Source organism: Pan troglodytes, chromosome 12, assembly GCF_028858775.2.
Source record: "Pan troglodytes isolate AG18354 chromosome 12, NHGRI_mPanTro3-v2.0_pri, whole genome shotgun sequence".
In the NCBI taxonomy this organism is placed as follows: Eukaryota; Metazoa; Chordata; class Mammalia; order Primates; family Hominidae; genus Pan; species Pan troglodytes.
Genome location: NC_072410.2, coordinates 4,502,759 through 4,525,248, shown reverse-complemented (window position 1 = coordinate 4,525,248; position 22,490 = coordinate 4,502,759).

Below are 22,490 nucleotides of genomic sequence, written 5' to 3'. Positions count from 1 at the left end.
TATTAAATATTCTTAATGGGTAGTCACAGAAATTATCATCCAAAGTGGGATATTCTTGAGAGAAAAAGGAGGTTCTATTTATAATTATGGTGGGATAACAAACTTAAGATGAACAGCTCTGGACAAACTGGGTTGTATGGTTCCTGGAAAACAAGGATTACTGTAAATGTGAGTCCCGCCTTGTGCTTCTCTCTGTCCCACCAAGAAAATATGATCTTGATACAGATGTTCATTGTGTCAAGGCAACCATGGCAACCATGATCTAGATACACTGTTCAAGTTTTATGCTGATCCTACATATATATGTCTCAGGAACTTTCCAGAGTTTCCTTTGAGTGCTTCTAAATTTTGCATAAATGGTATGTTGTCCCTTGTCTCTTTTTAAAACCAGTAAGCCATTTTCCCTTCTTTTCCTGGAAAATTAAAGGAACAAAGACCAGGAAATAACAATGTATTAGCTAAGGTTCTGTTGATTGAAAGCAACAGAACCTAATTCTGGCTAGCTTAAACCATGCTAGGATTTAATGAAGAATACTGCAGAATCTTAGATATCTTATGACTGGGAAAGAGGAGGTTCAGGCAGTTCCTGGGATGTCAGCAACGGGTAGCTGTCAATTAACTGCCCCCACACCACCCACTGCTGCCGTCATCAATATAGCACACCACGATGGCTCCCAGCCTCTGTACGTCTGGGTTCCGGTGTTCAAATTCTAGAGACAGCAAGAGAAATCCCATTGAGTCAGGGATCCTTCCCTGGGTCACACTCCCTGCATATGGTCAGAAATGCAGGATTATGTACTAAAGACACAGCTAAAGAGGACCCACTTCACTGTTTTGGGACCATTTGCAGGGGAGGCAAAATTGTGAGCTACTCACTTAAAGAGGTGAGAACCATAAGTTTGCAGGAAAACAAAAATTGGAGAAGAGAAGGATAACACTATCCTACGGTTTCTTCTGAAAATGGACGAAGGGAACAGCATTTCCATTTGGAAATTCTCTCCTGGCATTTCAATATTTATGGATTCTGAATTCTGAGAAAAATCAGTTGAGAAATTAGGAAAATGGGAAGGAACATTCTAATTTTCCTGTGAAAATTACAGCTTAATAGTCAGTATAGAGAACTTACTGGCTTGAAGAAATGCACTGACTTCAAGTCAAGCAAGATGAGGAAGCACTGACATGTGGAGATGAAAGTTAAGGTGAACAGGACAGGAGCAGTAAAGGAGCCTCAGTCAGACTTTCTTGTATCTGTTGCTGTGTTACAAGTGTGTGTTCATGGCCTTGTCCACTGCTAACAGTGAACCATTCCTGCAAATAAATATTAATGTGTTCCTAGGCATAGTATATGTTTCACAAATCCTATGAGAGGTTTTCTAAGAAATGCCAAGTTTTAGAAACAAAATATACCCTTAAATCGGCAATTTTGACAGTTGCTTCTTTCTAGTGCTATTCATCTTGCCAGGAGATCAGAATGTTATGTTATTTAAATGGTATTGGAGGGGATGATTGATGCCTTGTATAACAATGTCATGTAAACAACGATTAAAGCATTAAGTATTTGTGGTGTTACCTTTCAATCTTTAAAGGACTTTTCTTTAGCATTTATTTTGTGATAACATTCATTTCTTTTTAATGTTTTCTCTATTAATGCTATTGGATTTTATAATCTTGTTACAATATGTTGGCTCATAATAATAATAAATCATCATTTGTTATCATATCTCTTTAAAACAGAAGACTACTAAAACTTTTCATATAATCCTGTTACAGAAAAAAACGACTATTTGCTTGTTATTATAGTCATTTATTATTTTTCAAAAACTTGTAAGTGAAGTGTTATGAAAATCATATGAATTTGGGAATTCCCAAGCATTCTCAGAAGTTCTATTTCCTTGTTCCCAAATCCCAATGATTAATATCTGCCAGGAGTCGGAAAACAGTGAAAGGAAGTAACATCCTATGTTGGATACCTGGTAGGGTTAGTGAAGAAACGTTATTGCTGAGCTCTGTGTTACGCTCACGAATGATGCCATTGAGGAAGTCACGCTTGTTGAAAGGAACGCAGATACACAAAGAGTTTTGCTGCTGTCTGTTGGATAAGAACCCCCTGGTCGATTTCAGCTCCTACTGCAAGTTACAAAAATCAATCCAATGATAAATGAAAAGTGCCCAGTGTGCTGGGAAATAACTTATTTTTTGGCTTCAGAGGAAATTTTAGAAACAGTGCCAAGTGAAACGTAAAAACAAACTACGAAGACGTTCATGAATTTCCCTCTGAAGCTGACAGCCGTATTTTAGCAGATGGAACTCCTACTATTAGCCCAACTCTTGGGTTGAAACAGTGTGTCCAGGAAACCCTATGTTAAAATGCAATGTGTTGGGGATATTGTTCCTCTATTTGCTTGAGTTAATTTTCAAATTAGTGTACTCTTGCTTAGCTGTGCTCTGAGGGAATGAACAAAAGATTGGTAAACTCTGATGGAGAACACTGGTCAGGCAGGGCACATAGAATCCCTGGGGATGGTGGTTCCTGGCAAATGGGGGAGGAGGACCTGAGCCAGGCTTGGGCTGGGCTGGAGGAACATGAAGATGGGATCTACTCACAACCGCCAAAACTGAGGGGTCCTGGTAACATATTATTTCACCCTCAGCCATGCAAATTCATTATTTTTATGGATAAAATAGCTTTAAAAAACTAATTTACATTGAAATGTTAAAATATTTATATAGAGATTAGAAATATTTATATTTATTGGGAGATTATTGGGAATCCCCTCCTAAAGCCCAAACATAAAAACTACCAAAAAAAAAAATTCTGTGTAGGCTAAGATTGCAAATGACTGATGGAATGTCATTTAAATTAAACATGGAAAATATATTTCCTCTTTAATAAAGATCTAAATTCTATTCTTTTTAGGAGCCTTCAGAAATGAAATTCAACTATTAAAAAAAGTATAGAGAAGCCTTAAAAAAGAAACTTTTCTTTTGCTGTATTATATGTTAAAGAACTTTGATGAGAATAGTTCTAAAGTGTTTAATAATCGATTCCACTGATGTTTCTAGGTATTGTGGGGAACACCTAGAAATTAAATCTTCATCTTTGGCAGATCAGAGGCCTATTATTTTTAGGTAAAACAATTAAAATCTGCTTTTAATAAATCACAAATTTTGCAAGTTAGCCATTAATAGTAAGTGCTTTTCAAAGTTTGGCCCAATACATGAAAAAGCCAGAAAAACATACCTGCATTAGTTTTGCCCATCACCTTCTTATGCTGGCCTCAGGAGATTTATTAACAGCATTCAATATTTTAGGTAGGCTGGATGTGGTGGCTCATGCATGTAATCCCAGCACTTTGGGAGGCTGAGGTGGGAGGATGGCTTGAGACCAGGAGTTCAAGACCAGCCTGGTCAACCTAGTGAGCCCCTCGGTCTCTCTGAAAAGAAAAAAAATTTAGGTATCCTGTGGCTACCTCCAAAAACAAACTCCAGAGGAACTGAATTTTCTTTTTTATTTCATGTGTTGGGATAATGGCTTCTTTTGCAGTTACTTACGAAGAATTGAAGGGTCAGTAAAAATATTTTTTCATCCTTAATAACATGAATTCTCTAATTTGTGTGTGATATAATGCTAGATATTGTGCCAAAAGTGTTACATAGACATAATCCATGCCCATTTTCAAAGATAATACTAATATAGAGAATAAGAATCATTATTATTGTAGTAATTATTATTTTAGTAATAGTAGTAATAATCAAAACAATTACATCAAACACTTATTAAACCCTTATTATGTGATAGGTACTGTGTAAGCAATTTCCACATATTAGCTCCTTAAATGTGATCACTAACCCCATGAGGTAGGTAGCATTATGTCCATTTTATAGATGCAGAAACTGAGCTTTGAAGAGGGAAAGCAACTTGCCCAAGGCCATGCAGGCAGTCATTGATAAGGGTGGGGAGCGAGAAGTTGAAGTCTGAGATGTAAGTTCACAGACACGAGTACACAAACACGTACAAGATACTCGTATGACATGTGGGGTTGCTTGAAATATGTAATTGACTTTCCCCAGCACAAGAAAGTGTTTGGACAGATTTCAAAGGGATCTAACACTTCCTCAGAGGACTGCCCTACGACATTTTTCCGTGTGCTTTTCTGCCTCTTGTCCTATACTTTTGGCATTTCTTCTGCTCTTAGAGGCAATGAGTCAATAGCATATTTTTAGCACCTCCTGTGTGCATAGAAGTGGCCCCTGACTCAATGGGAGTGTATAACTACCATGGGCCAAATCAGTGTGCTTTCCTGTTAGCCAGGGGATTATAGAAGAACACGCTCCCCTGATTCCAACAGAACTTGCTGCCACTCTGATGTCTTCATTGTAAGGCCTCTAAATGAATGTTCAAGAAATTCATGTTAAAGGCACGTGTCATATGTGTAACTTGTAAACATTTGTGTACTTGTCTCTGTGTCCTTACACCTCAGGCTTCAACTCTTGTTTTTACCTTTATCAATGACTACCTGTGTGCTGTGTGGTTTTGGACCAATTGCTCACCCCCTCTAAAGCTCAGTTTCTGCATCTGTAAAATGGATATAATGCCATATATACATAGATATAGATATACATACATATATATAATATACAAACTGAAATATATAGTTATATAAATATTTCAGTTTAAGTTTCAAAAATCACTGGAGGGTATTTTTATAATACCCTTCAGCAATTTTACCTGCTGCCTTTGCACATTCTGGTGAATTTCTAAATGGAAGTCTGATAGAGATTAATCTTTTAATGCATCATAAATAAAAAAGAAAATCACAGAATGATGTAGCTGGAGAGGACCTTGGGGATCTAGTGTTTCATGAAAGATTAATGTCCTTGATCTGTTTGTAAGTGTTTTGGAAAAATCTTCCATGGTCAAATAAAACTTGGCAATGTTGGATTAAAGTTAAATAGTTTTTTTCTTCCTGCAGAACTTCATAGTCTTTAATATGCTAATATGTTTTGTGAATCTACAAGGAATGAAGTGTTTCAATGCTTATTTTACCCAGATTCTCATTTTGGTACAGGCTGGTCAAGCTGAGTCAGCTAGTATGTTCTCTAGATGGAGATGATGGCTGATGCCTTTTTGAGAGCAAGAGAGTCCCCAGGGGAAGCAAGGGTATATCAGTTGCTCCATTTCATGCCAAGGATCCTCAGTCTTTAGAGGCTCAGAGAAGGCTGAAAGGCTACTCTAGGCTATCAGGGCTACCATTCATTGTGACCCATGCTACAGAGAAGCTTTGAGCTCAGTGCAAAGGAGTGACCAGCCCTTGAGAATCAGGAAAATTTATTTATTCCTGACCTAGTCCACTGAGGACATACAAGGAATGGGGCAGGGGAGTGTCACCAGCTATGGTTACAAGCTAGTCTGATTCTCATTCATTAAGAAAACTGGTCCCTGTGAGTTTAGATTGGGAAGCACCAGGTTAAAAAATTTTTAGGCCAGGAGTGGTGGCCACTGTACTCCAGCCTGGGTGACAGAGTGAGAATCTGTCTTAAAAAAAAAAAAAAAGTTAAGTGATGTCTTCTGTTGAGGACCTCTCAGAACTTTTAATATGAAAGTGTGCATTGTGAAGAATGGGAGTAGAGTGTACAGGAGTTTTAAAAGCTACTTGGTCATGAAACTCTTGCTTTGTGCAGGATTCGAGGGGCACTAACATTCTGAGGAAAATATTTTGGGAAACATTGATCTAATCCAAACTTCTCATTTTACCAGCAAACAACTGTGGGGCCCTCTAAGTTTCCTTTCTCCATCATTGTGACAAATTCATTGGAATTAATTCAATCAAACCTGGGGTCAGCTTTGAAGAGATTTATTTAGCAGGTAAATCTGTTTTGTACATTTTGAGGGAGTTCTGAGTTTCCATAGTCAAAAACCACAGATCAATTTAACCAACCTTTATGGAATATCACCTATGGCCCAAAGACCCTTTAGCTACAGTGATGGTCTACAAAAATATAAACTGTAATTCTTGCAATACAGGAGATTAGTAATAATGGTAAATATAATGATGATGACACCATGAATAGCTAACATTTATTGAACGCCTTTCTATTAGTCAGGCACTTTACTAAGTATTTTAATCCTCCCAACAATTTATGAGGTAGGGATTATAATAATTCCCATCTTATAGTGAGGACACTGAGGTTAGGAAATTATCCTAGCCTAAACGTTAAGTGTAAGCATGAATAGAAAGGTGTTATCAGCCTATAAGACATTCCTTTATGAGTGATACAAAATCCTATATAAATTCAGAGAAAAGAAAAGTGGTTTTAGAAGTCCTTGATCAGTGAGTGTGAAGCATGTGGTGGCCCGGTTACTGTTTGTTTGCCCATCTGTCCTCCCTCTGGGGATCAGCACCCCCTTACTTTGGAAGAATTGTTTTCCTTTTCACTGTAAGGTTCTTTCTGGCTATGCGATGGGGCACATTGCCTCAAACTAGCCCTGTTCCAGTCTTTGAGAACCTTGAAATTGGAACCAAGGGAAGAGGATTGCCTCTTGAATGGTAATTCTCTAAAATCTAGTCTGAGGTGCTGGTGCCTAATCCCTGGGTCTGTGGAAGGAGCTGGGCTGTGAGAGGGGAGAATGATGTTGATGTCAAGAGAGAGGCAGGTGCTAGGAGCAGAGAGATGGAGGCCTGGAGGGTTTCTGGGCTTCTCTGAGGCTTAGGGTTTGGATCATTGTCTTCATTACTGGAACAAAGGATTTACCATACCTGCTCTTCTGGGAATGAAACTGTCCTGCTTTGCAAAATAAAGTGTCATTAGAAAGAGATCTTAAAAACCCCACACCATAGACAGGTGCACAGATCCGTAGAAGTGTTAAAGTTCTGTCTGTTGGATGCTAAGCCAAGACTCTTAAGTATGTTCTAAAGAGAAACTGGTGTGTGTAGGCTGTGCACTCCCAGGGAGATAAAAAGTTAGGAACTTTATGGGTTGGGCTTGGTGGCTCCCACCTGTAATCCCAGCACTGTGGGAGGCTAAAGTGGGCAGATTGATTGAGCTGAGGAGTTCGAGACCAGCCTAGGCAACATGGTGAAACCCCATGTCTACAAAAGCTACAAAAATTAGCTGGGCGTGGTGGCATGTACCTGTAGGCGGGAGGATCGCTTGAGCCCAAGAGGGAGAGGGTGCAGTGAGCCATGATTGTGCCACTGCACTCCCCCTGGGTGACAGGAATTTTTTGGGGAATGGGATCTTGGAGACTGAGTAGAGACTAGAGGAAAAAAAAAAAACTACCTCCCCAACTGGCCACACTATTCTTTTAAAAAAATGTTAATTGACAAATTAAAATTGTATGTATTTACGGAGGTATAATGTGATGTTATGATATATGTATACACTGTGGAATAATTAAATCCAGAGAATTAATAGATTCATCACCTCAAAACCTATCTTTTTTGTGGTGAGAACATTTGAAATTTATTATCTTAGCAATTTTGAAATACACAATACTTCATTGTAAACTACAGTCACCATGCTGTGCTGTAGATCTCAACAAAATGTATTCTTCCTGTCTCAACTAAAACATTGTACTCTTTGACAACATTTCCCCATTCCTCTCACCCCCTCCAAAAACACCCATTCTTTATGTTGAAGAGAATGGCTAAAAAGTCCCAGCAGGTTTCAACTGACAGCTTCAGTGGTTGTCCCATCACACTTCAATGTTATTAATAGAAAGGGGAGGGGCAATACATAATTCGGACAGGCAGAAAGTACCATTGTAACCACTTTCCTGACTTCACAGAAAAAGTCCTCTTGTTTTCATCTGTAAAATGGGAACTGCGTGAATACCATTCTTCTTTTCTTCAGCCTCCAAAGAAAAAACAGATGCAAAGCCTTTTATCAATTGCAAAACAGTATACAATGTGTGTTATTACTCACAGTTGTCTTACTGTGACCAAACACTTTATAAGCCTGCGGCAAGTCAGCCTTACTCTCAGGAAGTGGACAATATTTGGGGAAGGAGAAGCAGCAGGATCTTTCAGGACAGTAGCCTTGGTGGGTCCAAAAATTCCTTGAGCGAAATGGGAGACAAAACTTTCTTCCTGCTTTGGGGTTTATCCTGTTAGTCTTGTCTCTCTTCACTCCTATTTTCTATGGAGAATTTCCTGGTTTTGGAGTTTGGGTGCGTTTTATGGAGAGGAGGCAGAACATCTTTAGCTCCAGCAGAATGAAAGGATACATGCAAAGGAACCTAGCACAGTATGTGGTACCCAGTTCCCCTTTAACTTGGCTTTATTCATTCACTCCTGGTAGGGCATTAATAAGGGATTTAGCCCCCTCCTATTGAAAACGATTAATTCAGGGAAGAGTTCAGGCAGTGTGGACAGATACAGTGTAGGCCAAGCCTGTTTCTAAGGCAGGAGCTGGGTAGGGAGGGTGAGAAGGGCGAGAAGAATAGGGAAATATGTGTCGTCTGTGTTGCTGCTGTTGCAACCACCACAACAAACAAACAAGTGAAAAAAAAAAAAAAGAATTGTCCATACCGGAAAGTGTGCTGTTTTGGAGGAGGCTGGGGAAAGTGTGGATGGCTCGAGTGGGTCCTGTTGGATTGAAGTCTGACAGTGGTGATTCCCTTCAACAAATGGTCGGGGTGGGAGGGTACACACACACACACACACACACACACACACACCCCACATGCAGCGCCCAGCCTCCGATTTCAGCGCTGGCAGGAGATAACCATTCTTAGCTCGCCTTTCCAGGGTTATTTTTGGCTGAGGCTGTTCGCTGATGGCAAAAGGTTTCAGCCCCCTCCCAAATCCCTCCCCGTGCTTGTTCTAAAGAGAAACTGGTGCGTGTAGGCTGCGCACTCCCAGGGAGACAGGGAGACGGGCCTGGCGCCGGAGAGGAACCCGGACTCTGCCCAAAGTCTCGCCGCCCGCCGGCTGTTTTCTGGCGGAGGGTGTGCCCCGGAGGGCGGCGATCGCGCGTGAAGGCTGGGGCCAGGCGCGGGTGCAGGCGTCACCGGGGTCGAGCTAGCAGGCCCTGGAATCAGGCTTTTGGGACACCCCAAAAGTAAGTCCAACTTGGGGAGAAACTGAGGACACCTCGGGCAGTCTGGCAGCGGAGAAGGTGGGCGGGAGAAAACTTTACAGGAAGGCAGAAGCAATCTCCGCCGAGGGAGTCAGCGAGCAGCTGCACGGAGAGGAGGGGCGGGCAGTCCCCAGCGGGCGGGTGCAGGGCGCAGGGTGCCTACCTGCCGGAGAGGGGGCCTGGGAGCGAAGCGGAGTCCCGGTGCGCGGCCAGGTGGGCGGAGGCCCCCAGCAGGCTGCAGATTGCCTCCGGCCCCGGAAGCCTCAGCAGGACCGGCCAGGAGGTGCCACGGAGGGGAGCCCCATCCCGGTGCTGACAGTGCCCACCGCGCCCTACGAGGACCGGCGGCCGGCCGGCAGCGGGGGTCTGCGGCGACCTACCAGCCTCTTCGAGGGCCAGCGCAACTACCTGCCCAAATTCATCCAGAGCGTGCTATCGTCCATCGACCTGCGCGACCGCCGGGGCTGCACCACGGTGGTGGGCAGCGACGGCAGGTACTTTAGCAGGACGGCCATGAGATCGTGGGGCAGATGGCTGCGGCCAACGGGGTGAGTGTCCGGATGCCCCTCGCTTCCCACCGCGCTGCCGCCATGCCCTCTCCTAGCCCTTGTCCCCCTGCTGCCTCCGGGCCCAGCTGGGAGGCCCCTGCCCGGCCCAGGCTTTGCTTCCTCACTCCCGCATCCTCACCCTCCAGCGCCCCACTCCCGCCGCGCTCGCAGCCTCCCCGGCGCACCCCGGACACTGGGTTCTATTAGTACCCACCGCCCCCAAAAGCCTTGAGGGGTGTCCGTCGTTCCTGGAGCCACTCCGGGTGCCCTGGACTCTTCTCCGACTCTGCACACATCCCGCACCTGCTCATTTTTCTTTCGGACATTCTCTTACCCGGCCCTGTAGATTCCAAGGCAGCTCCCAGTTTTCCATATTCTTCCCAACGCGTTCACTGCCCACAGTCCCCACACAAACTTCTTTCCCAGGCTCACAACATAGTCCCTCTTCCCCGTGCCCTTTTTGCAATAATCTGCCAGTCCCCTAAGTCTTAGCTCTGCCTATTTAACAGTAGTGGTGTCTCAGAACACACACACACACACACACATACACACACACACACACACACACACGATCCCTGACATATTTGGCAAGAGTAGGTCCTGAAGGTTTTTAATATTTTGGTTCTTTAACCCAGTGGAATTACTGAATGATTTATTTAATTAGGGTAGGGATGGAGTGGATCCATTTGTTTGATGCTAAACAGCCTGAGCTCGCAGTTCCCAGGGGGCATATCTCTAAATGGTCTGAAATGAGATTTGCAGTGGTTTTCTTAATGCAATTCCCAACTTCTCTCCAAATGCCTTTTGACATTTGACAACATTTCATGCCTCTTCCCCTTTCGCTTTTCATCCTTGTTTTCTCTCCCTTCTCCCACGACCTCGGTAGTCTTCTGCAATCCAGATTCTCAGACTTCGGGTTTTTCTCCCTCTGCCCCTTTCCTCTCTGTCCTATAACTAGAAGCACCTTTTGGCATAGACCCGTATCCCAGTTTCCTCTTTCCCAGGTCCAGCAGCATCTCAAGGACATCTACAAGAGGGATACCTAACTTCAGGGGTCTCTGAATGATATGTGGGAAACATCGTCTAAAAAGGTAATTTTATCCTTATTCATGCAACCAGACCCACACTCATAGAACTTGTCTTTAAGGGGAGTGTCTTGCAGATGTATAAATGAGTGTTAACATCTTTAAAAGCAAAACTGAACATTTCCCTGGCATTTGTATTCCCTCCTTCCTTCCCAACCCTTTCCTTTTCATTTTCTCATTTATTATTAAAAACATTTTTAAAGGATCTCCATGCTTCATATTTATCTACTATAATTCCTCCTTCTCGGTGTTGCAGGGATAGGGAAAGAGGATTTTTTAAAAAACACAATAAAAAGCAATTGGGAGAAACAGGGCCAGTGGTGTTGGGGTGGGTAGTGGAATTGTGATTTTTGACTCCAGTAGACAATGATGCTGGATATATGGGGTTTGATTTCTCTCTGGCTCCTCACTTGAGATTGATGAAATTTGGCTAGAATCAGGGAGTTGAAGAGAGGTTGACAAATGGTCTTTCACTCTTCTCTGACAGGCTGTTCCTGTGGAGTGATGGAGAATAATGAGCCTTGGGAGAGCTATGGGAGCTCTCATACTCCTTCCCGAGCCAATTTTTTAGGGAGTGAGAGAAACATGGCCTGTCCAATACTTGTTGTGGGTCAGGATATTTTTGAAGCTACGGTTGTTGATTTGCATGGGAAAATTATTATGTCTTATTATTTCTTGTCCCACTTTACCATAAGGGCTCCTCAGCTTCTTACTTCAATGGGTCTTCCATGACAAACACACTTTATTAACTCTAAGAGTGGAATTTATTTTAACAGATAATTAGCATAGGTCAATATATGCTTAAAATAGAGTCAAATTAAACGCACTAGCTGTTATAAAGGACAGCTGACAAAATCCACATAGAAGCATCGACTCTTAAATAATCTGAAAGTACTACTTCTAAGAGGGGTGGGCATGGGTGAAGGGAATGGTGGACATGTTTCAGAATTTCAAATGCCAACTTTAACCAATCGTTTCCTCATTTTGTTCACCTTCTTGGGGGCTTATGCTAAAGTGAAGTGAATAGCCATAAGGCTGGCTTCAGGAGAAAGGTGGTCTAAAAGAACTGGATAATTATAAGCAAAATTGGTCTCGAATGATTGAAAATTGATGAGAATGTGCTTGTCTCCTGATTTGGCATCCTGAGTTAGACTCAGGACTACTGAACATGGATCCCAAAGGCTTTGGTCTTTTTTGATATCTTATTGGATAATCATAAGCAGGCTAGAAAAATAGGAAACTAGAATTTTTTCTCTTTGAACTGACAAATCTGACCAGTGGGCTGCATTCTCTATATCTGAAAAATCTTGGTTTTGATTGAAAAAGTTAATTTTACAAAGCAATTTTCTTTTTTTAAATTAAATTTCATTTTTTTTTTGACACAGGGTCTCACTTTGTTGCCCAGGCTGGAGTGCAATGGTACAGTCTTGGCTCACTGTAGCCTTGACCTCCCCAGATTCAGGTGATCTTCCCACCTCAGCCTCCTGAGTAGCTGGGGCTATAGGTGCACGCCACTACGCACAGCTGATTTTTGTGTTTTTACTACTCATAGGGTTTCTCTGTGTTGCCCAGTCTAGTCTCAAACTCCTGATCTCAAGAGATCTGCCTGCCTTGGCCTCCTAAAGTGTCATGAACCACCATGCCCAGCCTACAAAGCAATGTTCTAGGAAAAACTACAGTTACTCTTTGATTATGTAATTGCTGGAGAAGAGAAGCATGGCATTTCTAAAATGATGAACTATATTACTTATATTTTAATATCTCATAAAGTTTGAAATAGACATTTCAAACATAAACATGTATAAAAATTTTTATAAATTATAAAATCAAAAACATTTTACAATTATTTTATTATAAAATTATTATAGAATCAAAAACATTATAAATTTAAACAACTTTTTAAAAAATTTATTTTGGGATTTCCCATGGAGTGATGGAGAATAATGAGCCTTGGGAGAGCTATGGCAGCTCTCATACTCCTTCCTGGGCCAACTTTTTTAGGAAATGGGAGAAATATACCTTGTTCAATGTTTATTGTGGGTCAGGATATTTTTGAAGCTATAGTTGTTGATTTGCTTCAAACTTTAAAAAAATTATTATAAAATTATGGGATGTAAAAAAATTTATTATAAAACTTTGAAATTTTCAAACTTTCAGAAAAGCAGAGAGATGAGATTAATGGCACTCAGAGGCAAGCATAGAACATAGATTGTAAACATTTTGCTATATTTGTGTCATGACTATTTTTTGCTTGTGTTTGAAAGTCTATTAAAGAAAATGATATTTTACCCCTAAATTCTTTAGTACAGATTTCTAAAAAAATAAGAACATTTTCCTGTATAGTTACAAAATCATCTTTTCAAACAAAATAAAAAATGGCTTTTTTATATCATTTATTACCCAGTCCACATTCAGATTTCCTCAATTATTATGAAATGTCCTTTTATTTTTTGAGACAAAGTCTGCTCTTTCACACAGCCTGAAGTGCAGTGAAACAATCATAGCTCATTGCAGCCTCAAACTCCTGGGCTCAAGTGATCTTCCTGCCTCAGCTTCCTGAGTAGCTAGGACTAGAGGTGCACACCACCATGCCCAGCTAATTTATTGTTTTTGTAGAGATGGAGGTCTTACTACGTTGCCCAGGCTGGTCTCAAACTCCTGGCCTCAAGTGATCCTTCCAGCTTGGTCTCCCTGAAATATCTTTTGTGGCTGGTTTGTTCAAATTAGTTTCTTCTAATCAAGGGACACACATTGCATTTGATTATTTAGCTCAAGACTGTTTTAACCTGGAAAATACACATACTCTTTGTTTATGTATTTATTTAGTGAAATTGACTTGTTGAAAAACTAGTCAGTTGTCCTGTAGAATATTTCCCCTTCTGGAATTTTCTGGTTGCTTTTTATGGTGTCATTTAACTTTTCACTCCGTTTTTTCCTGGTTAACTGGAAGTTAGTTCTAAAGGCTTTTAGGCCTGCTATAACAAAATACCAAAAACTGGATGACTTATAAAGAACAGAAATTTATTTCTCACAGTCCTAGAGGCTAGCAAGTTTAAAATCAAGGAGCATGTGGTTTTGATATCTGGTTAGGACCAACTTTCTGGTTCATAGATTGGCCTTCTTGCTGGGCCCTCACATAGTGGGAGAGACTAGCTAGCTCTCTGGGGCCTCTTTTATAAGGGCACTAATTCCAATCATGAAGCCTCTGTCCTTATGATCTAATGACCCCCTAAAGGCCCCACCTTTTAATACCAGCACCTTTGGGGTTAGGATGTCAACATATTAATTTGGGGAAGACATACACGTTCAGCCCATTGCAAGGTTTAGTTAGATTCAGGTTCAACTTCTTTTTTTAAAGACTATTTCATAGGCAATAATGTGTATTCACATCCCATCATTAGTGATGGTGAGATGATCGCAAGGTTAGGGTGATCACTGCCTATCTCCTCTGCTATATTCCCCCTTGGGTCAAGCCAGTAGTCTGTGACGTGAACTTTGTACCATGTGTATATTCAGTTATATTCTGTATCAATAGTTACTTGATTGTTTTAGCATTTATTAATGATCCTTGCTTGAGTTGATTATTTCATTAGGGGTTTCAAAATGGTGAATTTCTAATTCTCTAATTCTATCTACATGTTTTAGCTGGCATTTTTCTATAAGCAGACCATTTTCTTCACAACTGGGTTATTTGGCTACCCTGAAACATAGTTCCTTCCGGGAAGGCAGAACATATGTTTATTTCTGTCTTTTAAAAATTACTGGTGTTTGGAGTGAAGATTAGGTGAGCTAACTACCTCCACAGGTGACAAATGAATTTTGTTTTGTCTCACTTTTGCTTTTTTGAATATCACTGTGGCTGCTTGGATTTTTATATTTAATTTGAATGGATTAGGGAATAAATGAGAAGATAGGTTTTATCTGTTTCTGTAGTTTTTATGTGGCTGTGTGAACTTACTTTTAAAAATTCCCAGAAATATTTTAATTCCCCTTTAAAGATATAAACTATGTCATACTATAAAGCAAAAGAAAAACCAATCATGTGAAGAGTAAATAGTACCGTTTAAACGAATTGTGGTTAAGCTTAGTTTGTACCTAATTAGTTTTTTATTTTCTTTCTACTTTTATCTGCTTCAGAGCCTCTTCAGTGGTTTAGATCTTCTATGTGTCAAATTATTCTAATCTCTTAAAAAGTTTAAGAGCTAAAATACAACACAATGACTACAAGAATGCCTTTGTCCTTTTCTGGGTAGGTACACCTAAGGCAACTTCTTTTTCTCTTCTTTGTTCTCTTCTTCTTTCTTATTCTTAAATCATCTTCAATATTGGACAGATGACAGCACTATGCCTGCCTCAAGATGTTTCTGACTTTTTCTTTTTCTTTTTCTTTTTTTTTTGAGATGGAGTCTTGCTCTGTCACCCAGGCTAGAGTGCAGTGGCACAATCTTGGCTCACTACAACTTCTGCCTCCTGGGTTCCAGTGATTCTCCCAACTCAGCCTCCTGAGTAGCTGGGGTTACAGGCATGCACCACCACGCCTAGCTAATTTTTTGTATTTTTACTAGAGACGGTGTTTCACCATGTCGGCCAGGCTGGTCTTGAACTCCTGACCTCAAGGATCTGCCTGCCTTGGCCTCCCAAAGTGCTGGGATTACACGTGTGAGCCACTGCACCCGGCCGTTTCTGACTTTTTCTAAAGTCTTTCTCTGGAGATGACATTATATAATAGCGCTGTTCAATAGAAGTTTCTTTGATGATGGAACTGTTCTATAATCTGCATTGTCCCAGCCACTAGCCATATGTGACTACTGTAACACTTGAAATGTGGCTAGAGCAACTGAAGAACTGAATTTTGCATTTTACTTAATTTTAATTAATTAAAATAGAAATGCAAATAACCATAAGTGGTTAGTAGCTACCATACTGGACAGCAAAGATCTGTAATTCAGCATTTAAAATCGATTTTGTTTTGTTTTCAAAAATGGAGTCAGACTGTTACAACCCAAAAGAACTGTAGGTTAAATTAAGGTAAATCCCCAAATACTACATACACATTTGGGAAATCCAAACCAGATTTTTTCATGTGATAACCACACCCTCTTTTGACTTTAGCCTTGGAGGTAATGGAGTATGGCAGAAAAAACCCTGTATCAGCAGCTGGAAGACTCACCTTCTTTTCCTAGCTCTGCCATATATTGACCAAAAGAGTCAAAGTCCATTCAGATGGTTGAAGGGCCTTGGAATTTTGTTTTCGGTTTTCACATACAAGTTGGAGGGCAGATGCGTTAGCCTCTTGAAATACCCAGAAACCACTTGTTTCCTCATCTAAAAATCAGGTATGACAGGATCATTTAATTATCCTGGAAATCAGATGAAGCACTGCATATGAAAGCACTTTGTAACATCGATAGCACTGGGAAATGTAAAGACCTTTTACTGAAATATAAAGGTGTATGGTCAACTGAATATATCTCAGATAGTTATGATTTGACTGTATATATTGAATATAACCTGTAGTGGGCCCCTTGGTAAACAGCTTACAGTTTTGTTGCAAGTTTTAGCCAAGAGAAAATTTATTTGTTGACTAGTCATGCCCTTTATTGGCCACATGATGAGCAGCCAAGATATTAACACACAGTGCACCTTGCAGAATTCAAGAATGTCTCAGTGTCTTGTGAACTAGGAAGCTGAAATGCAGTGGTATGCAGAAAGCTGGCTCAGTAGGAGCCTTGGGAGTGTCCTCCAGATAGATGTTTGTGCAGGTTGTGTTTGATTCCAGTTGGCCATGAAAAGCTGGTTGCTCTAAAGAATGAGAATATACTTGGTTTTGCATTTACTAGAACTATCTGGGGAACAAATCTTGGGGTGGAAGAAAGAAGGGAGGGAGGGAAAGCTGTGCTTCAATACCTAGGGCTTCTTTCCTGGAAGGGATCTGAGAATCTGGGATTGGGTGGCTAATATCTCATCTCTAGAAGGGAGAAAGAACTGGGTGGTGATGGCTTTGTATTTTCTATTGGAGTTCACTACAGAATAGGTGAATGGAATGGGCTGCTATGATCCAGACATTAGGGAGGACAGGTTTGTGATACATTAGAAATCTTGAATGAGCCCTTCTATGATTCTCTCTTCCCTCTTTCTGCTTCCCGTTCTTAATCACCATCCGCAGGTTGTGGAATTAGCAAATCTATTATGTGAGCAATAGCAAACTTACAGGAGCCCTTGGCTCCATCTATCTCCCTGTTTGTGTCAGTTCCTTCTGGATGCTTTTAGTCTGTGGTCTTCATTCACTCTTTTTATGGGGAAGTAAAAGGAGTGGGGCAGATTATGAGAACAGCTGGGTCCTCCCAGTTGCTGGGGTGGTTATTTTAAGCTTTGTTTAATGTGTCCAGAGACCCAGATGGCATTTTTAACTAAGCTGCTTTATTAAATCTTGTGATAAAGCATAGTGATGTTTATTGAAAAGGCAGACACGCATCAGCAACATTATGCGTGAAACTTGCTCTAAGAATTTTCTATAAAACATCTGTTCTCTTTGAGCCTTTTGTGAACTCTGGAAGTTTGCTAGTTTCTATACAGACTTGAGGACAAGAAGTTGGAACCCACTTTTGGAGATGTCCAAGCATAGGTATTGGAATCATTAATCCTAACCCTCTCAGTTTTAAGGCCCCGGATACCCTTCTGTTAGACAACAGTAACATGAGCAAGCACTGTAATAACCTTTCAACAAGATGATTTGGAAATAATGGACAAGAAAAATTAGTATACATTGTTTGGGGATTTTAAAATTAAAGATCAAAATCTAGGGCTTCAATGACCTGTGCCAGCCTATAGCCTTAAGAGTCAATTTGCAAACACTCAAGATTTGGCCAATATGCCTCTACTACTTCTACTTAACACAGTCAAAGGGAAATTTTTAGATTCTTTCATCTGATTTGACTCTCTTAGTTACGAATAAGAGGATATCTAGAATATATATGTGACTTGTTAAAATGAAAATCCACCTTCTCTGAGTCTTCAAATATCTTTCATATCTTACATTTTTTAGTCACATCAACTTTTGAAGTCATGTCCGTAGTTGTATGAAAAGAAAAATTTCAGGAACATTCAACCTCAAAAGTTCTTTTTCTTAGTCTGAAGTCGTAGAAGCATTTGACTTTTACTTTCTCTTTTTAAGTTTGTACTAGTAGGTATTTTGTATAAATATAATATTTAATTATTGCCTTTGTATTCTTTTTCTCTAGTAAACATCCTGGTTTTTAGCTATCAATATGTAGTTTTACATTTAGGGATTTCTAATGGAAAGAGAAAGGAATCTGAAATCAGAGGACGAGAGTTTATTCTACTTGACCAAACACATACACAATACTGGAAGGAGAGTTTTACAACAAATATTTAATATCTATGACATGTAAAACGTTTTTTGAAATCAAGAAAATTCAAACAATTCAATACAAATATCATCAATAATAACACATGAACAGGTGGCCAACCTTATTAATAACCAGAGAAATATAAATTAAAACAATCCATCAACTTGTAAAAAAGATGAAATTACCCAGAGTTGGTGTAGGTGATGGAAAATTGTCATGTTTGTATACAGTTCATAGAAGTTAAATTGACATAAGTTTTTGGTCAGGCAATTTGGAAGTATCTATCTAAATTAATAGAGTAGTTTTCTAATAACCTGGGAATCTCTTAATCTAAGAATCTTTGCTGTAGATTTTTCTAGAACAAATGTACAAACATCTGTGTACAAGGGTACTCACTGCAGCATTTTGCTAAGGAAAAACTCAGAAAAAATCTATATGTTCAACAGAGAACAGGTACATAATTTATGACACAACTGCACAATATACACCACTAAAATAAAGGATATAAATTTATATGTAGTATGAAAAAGATGTGAATGATAGCTTGTTGGTGAAAAACAGCAATGACTGGAATATTGTGTGTAACGTAATCCTGCTTTTCTGTATATAATGTAGGCATAGAAAATAGGATTGAAAGGACATACTCTAGTCAACAGTGTATATAGCTTGGGTGGAGGGGGTGTATAATGGGGAAGGAGAGTCCCTTTTCCTATCTATTCCATATACATCTCTGGATTTAAAAGATCATACATGCATATGCATTACCTTCAAAATTAAAATGATAAAGACAAAAGGAGAAGCTTTGGATTTGAATCATGATACTACTGTTTGCAACTTCTATGACCGTGGGGAAGTCGCCTAGCCTCCTGGGGTTTATTTCCTCATTTATAAAAATAGGGAAAGTAATAATACTTGTCTACATATCTTCTAGTGTTGTTGGGAGGATTGAATGTGATAATGGGTTACAGCATTATGAATTATTTATTCATAGAACACAATTATTATAAAAAGATTTTGCTCTGATTAAAATAAAAGAAGGACGAGATCGTGTGTGTTTTTCAGTCCCAGTAGCTTTACTAACCAGAAAGCGCCTGCTGATGTGGTGATCACAGTTGCTTTGGTGCAGCTTCCTGTTGACTTTTGGCAATTCTCCACGCTGCTAGCTAAGGCTGAGGTGGCGACTGTGGAAGGTGTGATCTCCTCCCCCTCCCAGCACACATTTGTGTGCATACTCACACTCACGCACACACAAACACACACATGCACACTCTATCACAGTACATGAGGTGGCAGCAGCTGCTCCGGCATAGACTTTCACACAACATAAAGGGCTTTTTTGGTGTGGTCTATGCATTATTTCCTGTTAAGCATGAGCTGAGTCAGTGCCATGCTTTTCCATCTGAAACCTTTCTGAGGCTCAGGCTGTGTTAAGAGCAAACCCTCTCCCCTCCATGCCCACCCCATGGCCCTCTACTGAAGCCAGATCATAATCTGCTCATTTCATGAGGATTTTCAAACCGAATGGACTGGGCCATGTGAGAGATCACTGAAAGGAACAGACCAAGCAGAGGCTAAGAGACTCCACGCTAATCTGCTGAGTCATCTGAAAATGCACAGCTGTGGCAGCTCACGGTGCTTTAAAGTACTTTGGCAGGATGTTTGTTCAGGGGGCCTGTTCCTGCAGCCCTGCTGAATGTTTGGTTAGGAGGCATAATCATTTTTTGGACAGGATCTCCCAAATGTAAGGTGATAGATGCTAATGTGGAATATAATACAGAAGATACAGCTTGGATGTCATAAATAACAATAAATTGTTTAATCTTGCTGAGTTGTAAATATATGATTGCCAGAGGTCTTTAGTTCACTGGAACATAGTATGGGGGCAGGGGCACTTAGCAAATAGGCAGTTATTATTTTCCAACCAGACAGAAACTGGTCTGATGAAATTTATCTAAAAAGGCATACACATGTATTTTAATTAATTGTGACAATTACTCAGAGAAAACACATGGCCCTAAAGAGGCTGAGGGTTTTTTTGTTCTACCTATAAATGTATATGTATATTCACCTATATTCTACCTATGTATAAGTAAGAGAATGAGTTTTTGTTTTGGGGATATATATTTATACGTATCTATACAGACAGATATACACATACTTAATTTCTGTGTACCTATTAAGGTGCGGTGACAGATGGAAAGTATTTTTAAGCATTTAGATAGCTTATTCTATAGCATATGTGTGCATATAGCCCCCCCATAAAGCTTTGTCTCTTTTCTGGATATATTTAACAAGAGGCTAGAACAGAGTCCAAAATGTCAGAAATGTTTGAACATTCCATAGAAATGAAGGAGGTGTTTCCAAATGACCTATGTTTCTATGGCAATAAATAGAACTTGTGCTGCGTTGGATGGGTCAGGAGTAAGGAATATAAACAGTGTAAGTATGGCTATTCCAGGAAGAAATCTACCTTGTAAGAACAGCTTTGTGCAGTGAGCTCGACAACATTGATCAGTTAGCAGTCCGGTTCGGTACAACATTGATCAGGTAGCAAGACGGTTCGGCAGTGCCAGTCGGAGACACAGATGGGGACAATCAAAGAAGATGCAGGTCAGGACAAGGATGCAGACATGTACCTGTCACTACCATGGACTTCAGCAGCTTCTTAGTGAGCAGGTTTATGATCAAAGAAGAAAGACATCGTTGATATGTAAGCATGTTACAATTAATTTGCTGTTTAGTTACTAGCAAACTACATCCAGTTTTTAGTTTTTAGGTTTTTTGTTCTTTTTTCTTTTTTGAAACAGGTTCTTGTTCTGTCATCCAGGCTGGAGTGCAGTCGTTATCCAAGCTCACTGCAGCCTTAAACTCCTGGGCTCCGTGGATCCTCACACCTCAGCCTCCCAAGAAGCTGGGACTACAGGTGCACACCACCAAGGCCAGCTAATATTTCTAATTTTTTTGTAGAGATGAGGCCTTGCTGTATTGCCCAGGCTACTCTTGAGCTCCTGGCAGTGTAGATATTTCCATGTTTATACAGATGATGGTGTAGATATTTCCATGTTTATACAGATGAGTGTGTAGATATTTCCATGTTTTTAAAGATGGCGGTGTAGATAGTTCCATGTTTATAGAGATAGCGGTGTAGATATTTCCATGTTTATAGAGACAGAGGTGTAGATATTTCCACGATTACACAGATAGCGGTGTAGGTATTTCCATGTTTCTACAGATCGCAGTGTAGATATTTCCATGTTTTTAAAGATAGCGGTGAAGATGTTTCCATTTTTATACAGGTAGCGGTGTAGATATTTCCATGTTTATACAGATGGCGGTGTAGATATTTCCATGTTTATTGAGATAGCGGTGTAGACATTTCCATGTTTATACAGATAGTGGTGAAGATATTTCCATGTTTATAGAGATAGCGGTGCAGATATTTCCATATTTATACATATAGCAGTGTAGATATTTCCATGTTTATAGTGATAACGGTGTAGGTATTTCCATGTTTATAGTGATAGCGGTGTAGATATTTCCATGTTTATATGGATAGCGGTGTAGATATTTCCATGTTTATACAGATAGCGCTGTTGATATTTTCATGTTTATACAGATAGCGGTGTAGGTATTTCCATGTTTATACAGATACCGGTGTAGATATTTCCATGTTAATACAGATGGCTGTGTAGATATTTCCATGTTTATAGAGATGGCTGTGTAGATATTTCCATGTTTATACAGATGGCAGTGTAGATATTTCCATGTTTATGCAGATGGTGGTGCTGATATTTCCGTGTTTACAGAGATAGCGGTGTAGATATTTCCATCTTTTCACAGATTGCGGTGTAGGTATTTCCATCTTTACACAGATAGTGGTGTAGATATTTCCCAGTTTACACAGATAGCTGTGTAGATATTTCCATGTTTACACAGATAGCATTGCAGATATTTCCATGTTTACACAGATAGCATTGTAGATATATCCATGTTTATACAGATAGCGGTGTAGGTATTTCCATGATTATACAGATAGCGGTGTAGATATTTCCATGTTTATACAGATAGCGGTGTAGATATTTCCATGTCTATAGAGATAGCGGTTTAGGTATTTCCGTGGTTATAGAGATAGCTTTGTAGACATTTCCATGTTTATACAGATAGTGGTGTAGATATTTCCAAGTATATACAGATAGCGGTGTTGGTATTTCCATGTTTATACTGATAGCGGTATAAATCTTTCCATGTTTATACAGCTCGCGTTGTAGATATTTACAACTTTATACAGATGGCAGTGTAGATATTTCCATATTTATACAGATGGCTTTGTAGATAGTCCCATGTTTATGGAGATGGCAGTGTAGGTATTTTCAAGTTAATAGTGATGGAGGTGCAGATATTTCCAT